This window comes from Alligator mississippiensis, chromosome 4 (assembly GCF_030867095.1).
Source record: "Alligator mississippiensis isolate rAllMis1 chromosome 4, rAllMis1, whole genome shotgun sequence".
Classification (NCBI taxonomy): Eukaryota; Metazoa; Chordata; order Crocodylia; family Alligatoridae; genus Alligator; species Alligator mississippiensis.
The window spans coordinates 161,272,932-161,282,521 of record NC_081827.1 but is presented as its reverse complement, the minus strand read 5'-3'; positions in this window follow the sequence as shown (position 1 = coordinate 161,282,521).

Genomic DNA, 9,590 nt, shown 5'->3' with positions numbered 1-9,590 from the left:
ACTGGTTTGACTTTGTAATGAAATGTTTAGTTGTTTTGGAGTTTGAAACAACCTTTGCATTTCAAATTTTGAGCTTTTTAAAATTTTATTTGTCAAAGCAACAGCAAAGAAAAAACTGAAGTGAAATGTTTTGGTTTTCATAAAAAGAATTTAATTGAGCCCTGCCCCCCAGTGAAAACATCTTTTATTCTATACCAGAATAATGTTGTTAGGCTCTTCTTCTTCCCCTCCCTACCACCACTTTCACAATTTTTAAATTTCCCATTGAACCTAAACTCTCCTGGGTTTTTTTTTATCCTGTTTTACATAGAGTGTTTCAGCTCAACACTTCTCATTACAGGACTGCACAGCTGGCCATATACAACTGATGTTAGCGGAGTTATTCTAGACTGGCACTAAGGTAGCTGAGGTTAATCTAGAACCCATTCAATTGTAGGAGGTTCTTCAAATATGGCTAAACTATGAGGCTAACACAATCCCATTTTATGCTGCTTGTATTCAGATATGAGGCAGATTGGATTTAGCATGAGATCTGACCTGTGTTCTTTTGGTCATGTTCATTTATGGTACATGTATTGTAATCCTCTCCTGTGTATATACAAGACTTGTTCTAGAAGGGATGGAATTGTACCCTGGTCCTATTCACCATGCCACCATCTTATTCCCATATGGACAACTGTGATGCCATCCCATATCAGAAAATCAGATATTTAGAAATCAGATGCATTTTGTTTCTAGCTGCTCCTATTTATAGCCTACATGCAATGTTGTTCCCCAGTGCAGTACTTGCTTGCAGCACAGGGTCTGTGGCTTATTCCTAGCTTAGTACAGATATTCTTTGTCTTATGCTGTGATATGGGAATGAATTTACTGGACTGTCTCTCACAATTCTCATGCTAACTATGACCCACTGAGCGATACCTGGGGAGACTCCAGTCTCGTACAGGACACGTAGGTAAGTGGAGCCCTCTTCTGGCTTTGTTTTGAAAGAAGGCAGAGAAGAGCTTCTCAGCTGTTCTCATTATTAGCTATGGATGACTACCTACTGGCCCAGCAGGGGGAAGCAGGTTCACACTACACCTTCCTTTCTTTAACCTGGGGCCCTGCCTGCTGTATTATTGAGCTCATTCAGAGCTATGTTAAGGATGCTCTGACCATGGTAGGCATGGCCAGAAGCAGTTCAGCACCATGTTTCATTCTGCATAGGAGGAGAAGGATGTGCTGAAAGGATTGGGGGCAGCAAGTTGAAGCATGCACCAAGGGTTGATTCTTCCACCCCTTCCCATCTAACTGAAGAGCTAAGATTATTTATATTACTGTCAATTCAGTAGTGACACTAGATTAACCCCAGTGTAATGTAGATCAGAATCTGACTCCCTGTTGTCCAAGCATGTCACCAGCCTGGAGCAGCTCGAGGCCCTGTCTGGTATAGGGTGTCATTGTGCAGCAGTCAAAGATCAGATGACCCTGCCCCTGGCTCACCCAATTCACTAAGGTCAGCCTGAGCCCTGGAGAAGGTTTCTGTTCCTTCGAACCCCAAAACTCCACAGTGCTTTGAATATGCATGAAAAAGGGCCTGAGGGGGCTCCTAAGGCTAGATGCACAAAAAGAGTGGGGTACCTACTTCCACTTCAGGTACTACTGACCCATTCAAGCCCTTGCTCAACTGCTGCCTTACCCTAAAGTCTATTAGGCATCTCTACTACCATGGGTGAACCTGCATAAAGCTGCCCAAACCCTGCTTCCAGAGCCCAAGGCCATGTCTAACACCACTGTTGGATTCTAAATGTTCCTACATCTCCCTTGCTTGCAGGGCCTTGACCGGGGAGGTATTCCCAGAGCACATATCTATTCTATGAAGGGCTTCTGATGGTGGCTTAGTGCCTAGAGAGTTTTCAGACTACAACATCTGCAGTAACTGGAATCGTTTGTACTGACACAACCTCTGTCTTGTCACCCTGTGGTACCTGCCTGCTGGTACCTTCTTTTCTTTGCTGTCTTCTGCCATAACATCCTGTTGATCATGAGTCAGCTTTTCTGAGGCTCTTGCACAATGAGGCATTTCTTAAATTGCATTCATGATTTGTAAAACAGTGCTGTTTGAAATCCCACATGGGGATGATCTCCTCTGTCTACACAGACTCCAACAGAAATGACAACAGAATTGCACAGGTTTGCTGCCACTCAGAAGCTGAGGTTGGTTTAAGGTACCCAGAACAAACTGAGGACAGATATGAGGCAAAGAGAAGAGAGTTATGCCTATAGAAGCAAAGTCTGTGGGGAAAGGTGTGGGGTCCATATGAACTGAGCAGCCATTTCTGGTGTTGATTGACTAAACAGTAATTTCTTTTTTTCTTAAGGGCATGTTGTTTCCATTTGTCAGTTAAAAATGGACACTGGAAGCCCTAAAGACACCCCATCACTGGTGGCTAGAGCATCCTCAATAGAAGAGAAACCTGTTTTCCCATCCTCACTTCCCTGGGGACAGAAACATCTCTCCTTTATTCCTGGAACATTGCCCAGCCCCTGAGCAATAAAGCAGGGGTCAGCAACCTATAGCCTTTGGGCTGGATCTAGCCATAGAGTCATTTGATCTGGCCTGCGAATGTGGGACTTTCATGGCATTCAGTATCAGGGGACTTTGGCAGCAGTTGCTTTGCTATGCCACTACTGGGGGAAGCAGCTGTGGCAGGTGCTTTCCCTTTGCTGTCACTGGGAAAAGCAGTGGTTGCAGTGGCTGGATCCTAATGCCCACCCAGCTCTGTCCCACATTAGGTCAATCTGGTTCACAGGCTTAAAAGGCTGCAGACTATGGAGGATTTAGGGAGGGAAGCTCTCAGCCCCTCCCATGGGAGCCATTCCACTTTGTATAATTAGCTAATTAATTGACTGAAGCAGAGGCAGGGCAGACTTCATAGCCCAGTGCTTAGGGCACACTTGGAAGTTGGGTGACCTGTGTTCACACGTCTGCTTCAGCACAGGCAGAATAGGGCTATGAGGACAGGTATGCCCCCGATGGGTGTCTCCCTTAGGAGAGAAGCCTGACCTGGGGGAGACCTGCCTCCAAGAAAGGGTTTGCAGCTGCAAACCCACACAAAGCTACCTTGTGGGGTGGGACTTAGTTCTCCTGTTTGCTGGCTTAGGCTCCTATGCAGACCCAGACGTAGGCATGGGTGAACCAGGCAGCTGCCTGAGGCCTGGATAGAAAGGGGGCCTGAAAATGGCAATGTTTTTTTCCATCATCTGATTATTATTATCATTATCTCTGGTGAAGAGTAGCCCGATACTAGAAGTTAACCTGGGACTGCCAGGAGTCTAGGTACGGCACTGCTCCTATGGGCTCCATTCTTGAAGTACTCCTGGAGGCTCTATCTATGAGGGCTTTGCTGCTGGCCTCACCCAACCCCCACCCCACCTGGGATTTTCCCTGCAGAGAGTTTTCCTATCTCAGGCACAGGATTGGGTTGCTGCAGCAGACTCATCTGAATCCCCAGATCTCATGTTCTATCCATGGCCTAGAAAACCCTTGTGGGAAAGCCACAAGGGCTGCAAGATCATTATTAGCAATGAGCTAGATCCTGAAATAGAGAAGGGCAGGTCCTATAGGCATCAGAGCCCCTGCCCCCCATAGGTGGCCCGCAGAAGAAGATTTTAAACATGCTGGGCTTGTGCCCTTCTGACCTTTAATCTGATGGCTATAGTGGGACTGAAAAAGAGGACACATCTGATAGAGTTTTTAAAATGATCATGATTGGTCTGTTACCAAAATTCTGAGACTGTCAGTCCTAGGCCAGAGCCCACTGTGCTGGGTGATGGACAAAAGCAACAAAAAGAGGGCCCCTGGCTCAGGGAAGTTAGTGTCCCATTTGTTGTTTCTCCTCCATAATACTGTCAAGCCACATCTACCCTAGCACTCCAGGAGGGCTCACTGGCAGGTCTCAGAGAAAAGCTTGGGATGGGGTGCACCAGTATTTTTTTGGTCTGTACTGATGGCCAATTATTAACCAGCCATATCGGCGGATAGCGATGCAATTGCTGATATGCAGCCCAGCAGCTTGGAGAGCAGTGTCTGGCTGGTAAATCTGGGCAGGGGTGGAAGGGGCATGGGGGAAAGAAGGAGCATGGGGGTGCAGATCGAGGCCCCAGCAGTGAGGGAGGGAGTGAGGCAGGGACAGGCACCACCCAGTTGGTGCAAGGCATCGGATGGAGGCATTGGCTGCTCGTGGGGTGGGCGGGAGCTCTTGCCACTACATGCACCCTGGTGGAGGCATGGGGGACCTGTGCCCTCCAGATCTGTGTGGGGTGGGGCTGGCTGTGCTCTGCAGGCTTGGGCTGTGGGTTGCACTGGGCTCTTCCCAGTGGGGGATGCTGGGCCAGGGCTGCGTCGGGGTGGGTGGCAGTAGTGGTGGTGGTGCTGAGAGGTGGGGCTACGGGGTGGGCTACAGCCACCTCAAAATTCACCATAGCTCCCGCTCCCAGAGCCACCACTGCCCTCTCCACCCTGACCTTCCCCGAGCGCAGCCCTGGTCTAGCTCCCTGCCAAGAAGAGCCCAGTGCAGCCCCCAGCCTAAGCCCTCAGCGGGCAGCCCGCCCAAGCCCTGCACACAAATCCAGAGGGCACATATACCCCATGCCTCCCCCAGGGTTGTGCCAGCAGCAGGAGCTCCCCACAGCCCCCAACCAGCCGCTTGTGGCTCCGTCCTGTCCCACCCTGGCTTCCCCTCCCCCCCCGGTCCCTCAGCGTGGAGGCCTTGATCTGCCTCTACCACATGCTGCTTCTTCCCAAGACTTTCCAGCCAGACGCTGCTCTCCAAGCCACCAGGCTGCATGCCTAGCCATATGTATGCTATGGCTGTGTGCATGCACATGGCATTTACTGGTGACATTATCAGCTACACCTTCCAAAAAAAGCCAATTGCCAGTAATGTCAATTTTCCTTTTATCAGTGCCAATACAATATGGAACAGTATATCAGTGCGTCTCTACCTGGAAATCCTGGTCCCTTGCTAAGAGTAGGAGGAGAGCTAGTTCTTTAACAGATGCCCTTATTCCCAGGTGCTTGTTGTCATTGTAGCTCAGTAGGTATTAATTAGAAGAGCAAAATACAAAGGGATGAGTACAGACTTAGATGCAGGGATGATGACTGGTCATTCTTAGGGCCTTGTTCAAGAATCCCAGATCTAGGGTGCAGCGTGGCCTCTGATTATCCAAGGCTGAGAAGGGCAGCCTCAGTCACACTCCTTGTGCCTAACACATCCTGGACCACTTGGGGTAAGGGGTTCTTGCGTGCAATGCCAGGCACCTGCTCTGCAACCCTAGTGTGCCAGCAGGGCATCTGTGAAGCCCCTCCTTTCTGCTGCTCAGCTTGGCCTGAGCTGTCTGGATTCTCCTGAGATAAGAAGATGCCTGTCTGGTAGAGGAAGCCTCTCCAGCTTGTGTGTTGCCTTCCTTGTGTTCCCAGGTTGACTGGTCTCCTGGCATTCAAGCTGCTCCAGGGCTGATCAGTGAGTGGGTATATCCCATGTCCTGGTTGTGCCCCGGGTTATCTATTTGACTAGGCCATCCATGTACAGTGCTGCCCCATTTGGGCTCAGGGTCAGACAGATCCTAGGGCCTCAGGCCAGAGGCCCTAAGCCTTCTCCTCTTAGTCCCTTTGTTAAGCTCTGGTCAAGTGAGGAGATTAATTCAGCTCAAGGGATCCCCAGGTTGCTACTGAAAATCCCAGACTCTCCAAATCAATGGCCACTTTTGAAACAGTGACCTTAGCAAGCAGGGAGCTGTTGCCCAGAGCCTTGGCATATTCGCTGTACATGTGTCATATTTTCATACTGCATTGGCTCCAGGGAGTGCCAAGTGCTGCAGCCCCATCACTGGCAGCAACTGCTTGCTTTGGTTACTCTCCAAGGGGCTTAATCTCTAAGATGGGAATGAAATGAAACAAGCACCAGCCTTGAAGATCCCTTCTGGAGGCTTGCCAACCTGACTGGAATTGCACAGCTCCTGAGAGACAATGTGGGTGAGTGGACAGATCCTTGCCTGGGACTCAAGAGCCCTGGGCTCTGGGCCTTGCTGGCTAAGTGGCCTTGGACAGGTGACTTTTTTGCACTGTGCCTGTTTCTCTGGGAATAATGATACTTGCCTCCCCTGTAAAGCATATTGAAACCTGCCAATGAAAAGTGCTGTGTTAAAGCTGCTGTGTTTTTAGGAGCAGCGGTGCAGAACTCAAGGGTATTGTACTCCTATTGGAGAGGATCTCCACTTCTTCAGTATCCAGGCCCTTGGACCATTTTGCAGCATAAGCAGGGAGGGGCAGCTGTGAACAGCTGACACCTGTGTGTGATCTCAAACTGAGAGGTTTAGCTGCTTCCTTTGGTCTAGGATGAATAACAGGTGCTCTGTGTCTATGCTGCAGATCACAATCTTGCACCTCTCTAGCAGGGCTGTCTGAGTGACTCATTTAGGGATTTCAGAGTGCTCTACACATGTACACTACCCATCCCTGATGCAGGGTGGGGTTATCCAGCCAGGACTAGAACCCATGTGTCCTAATTTTTTTCAGGTCCTGCTGTAGCCACCAGCAGGTACTTAATTTTACCTTTGGTCTCATCCCACAGAGATTCTGGTGTGCCCAGGTGCTATGCTGCACAGCATCAACCAAGTTACGCTCACTTGGTAGGGGCGGGCCTACAAAAGGTGTGGGGAGTTGGTTGCACAACTGAATTAAATAAAATATTCATTGATCTTCCACCTGGGATGGAGGCCAGTTGCAGACACAGACTATGACCACAGTTTGTGGTAGCAGCATTTCCTGTAGAGAAAAGGGGAATCTGTCTGGAGTCAATCCATGACCCCCTACAGCCTTCCTGGCTTCATGTCCTCTAGGACAGGAGGGAGCCCCTGTCAGCTCACATATGCACTATTCTCTGCTGAGTAAGCTTTCTCCTGGTGCTGCCCTTGTCTGCACCCTCTTGACATGTTGATCCCAGCAGGAACAACGCAGCTGGGCAGGATATAGCAATACCCCTCTTCTCTCAGCCAGGATAGATGTGGCTGGACTTTTGGCTTCAAAGCCTAGGTCTCTAGTAAATGAATGAAGGGAATTGCCCGTTAGCTGGCAGTGTGCCTTGGAGATGCAACAGATCTAGTTCAGTTCCTGGCAATGTGATCCTGAGTAAATCTTCTTTCTCTCTCTCTCTCTTCTTTGTCTTGTCTATAAATTGTAGGATCTGAGCTCCTCCTCCATGAATTCGTGCAGCATCCTGATCTCCAAGCACATCTCTAAATATAAAAATAGAGCAGGGAGCAGCTACTTGTGCAAAGCTGCCTAGCACTTGTGGTTATAAATGATTCCTGTGATTGTTTTTAGAAGTATCTCTTATTTGCAGCCTCTGAAATCCAGAAGGAGGGAAAAGAAAAGCCCTAGAGGCAGAAAAGCGTGTCTTCTTTTTCCCCATGAAATCCTGTTCCAGCTTGGCTAGGATGTAAACCAGTAATTCTCAACTTTTACAGACTTGAATCACCCCTTAATAGACTCAAGACACTTTCCAATAGACTCAAGGTACCTCTCAGTAAATGGCAGCTCTAGTTTTTTACCTGTTTTTTGCTTAAAGAAAAATAATAGAGCAATTTCCCTGTTGCAAAGAACTCAGAAAGACCACAGCTACTCAGGATGTTTTTAATGCTATTGATTCCTGTTTGAAATCTCTATCTTTTGCATTGCATTTGCACTTCTAAGTGCTAACATTGGATAGAGCCCCATGGCACCCTTGAAAGGATCTCAAGGCACCCCAGGGTGCTGAGGCACCTAGTTGAGAATCACTGATATTAAACACTTGAAAATTGACAGTGTCCCCCACCCCCAGTGACTCAGCAAAACATTGGCAGCAGCCAAAATAAAGACTGACCAGAAAAGAATATTCTAAAGGCCCAGGCCCAAATGCTGCAACACAGGGGCATTAGGAGCCTGCAGCAAGCAGCTCCTCCTGGAGAGGGTAAAAGAGCAGGGCCATGGCTTTCTGCCTGCCAGACCCAGTACATGGCCATCACAGGAGATAGGAGCTGCCCTAAACTGGCTGGAAGGGGAGTATGAAAGAGTGAGCTGTATAGGATTGCCCCAGATCCATAATGTGATCTCAGTAGGCCATCCCAAGGTAAAAGCCACTTCCTAACACTAAGGCAAGACTGACAGTTGAGGGCTCCAACACTGCTACTGGTGTGTGATGGTATGTCTTGCTGATGGTCCTATTTCATTTTTGCTTTGAAAAGCCATTGGGGAATTAAAAACAAAAATACGTAATAAAAGCATGCCCTTTGCATAAATTACAAAGTCAAATATTAGAAAACAAGGATATGCCAGCGTTTAGGCTGCCTGTACAACTTTAATCTCTGACTCATAAGTATCTCTGTGGTCCCCCAGATATAACACCCCCATGAAACACTGAAGTACTAGCATTCAAATCTTACAGTTAGGAGCTGGAGCAGAGGCCTTTATCCATGTCCCTTGTATTTGTTTAGGCCTTTGGGTCTAAAAAGGAAAGCATCCCTTCAAAAATGTCAGCTCTTAGAGTTCACTCATTTTTTGACTGCAGAAAAATAACAGAGCAATTCTTCTGCTACAGAGAATTCAGACCACAGAAAGGCAGACTGTTTCTAATACCGTGGATTCCTATTTCAAATTTCTGGGTTTATCTTGTGAATCATGTTCGCACAACTAACAGTGCTACAATGCATGGCATTCTTAAAAGGATCTCAAGGCACCCCAGGGTACTGTGGCACTCTGCTTGAGAATCACAGTTCTAGTTGCACTAGAAGGCTGTTGCACAACAGGAAACTGAACGCCCCAGGTCTTAAGTTAGCATCCAAGCCATAGGAAATGGCCTCCCTTCAGCTGGCCCAGTCCTGTAATCAGCCATTACATGATCACACTATTCAGTTTGCAGCGCTCTCTGCCTTGTATACTGCACTGGCTGGCTGGTGTTCAGGGAGGGAGCCAGAATTGGGCAGTGAATGAGACTGTTTGTAGGATCTCTTCCTTGTTTGCCACAGAATTTGGAAGGCAGGTGGAGAAGGTGGCAGGGGAGTGCAGGAAGAGCAAGTGTAGTCTGTGGCTAAGGAGGTGACTGGCATAAACAGCAACTTGGTTCATTGCTGCAGCCCTTCCATGTGCCTCTGGGCCAGTCACACCAAAATAGTGGCAGGCAGCCATTAATACTGAGCACTTCCTTTTTTTCCAGATGCTGAGCTAGAGACTTTAGGGCCTAACATACAGAGTTAAAACCTCACTTGTGGAACTGAAGTTGATGAATGCTGAGAATGCTTGGTGATTGAGGCAATATGGGCTGATGAGCACAAGGCTGAGAGTCAGATGGTCCTCAGTGATCAGTCTAGTTTGTCCCTGCATGGCCCTAGGCAGGCTTTTATCTCCATATCCCTCATATGTAGTGGAGGGGAATAATGCTCTCTTATGTAACAGCGGAGCTACAGAGCTAAGCTCATTAATATTTGTGAGGCACTCAGATGCTACTCTAGAAAAGACCATGAAGGAATGAATAATTCCTTATTCAGTGCTTGGGTGATGGCAGTGAGCACAG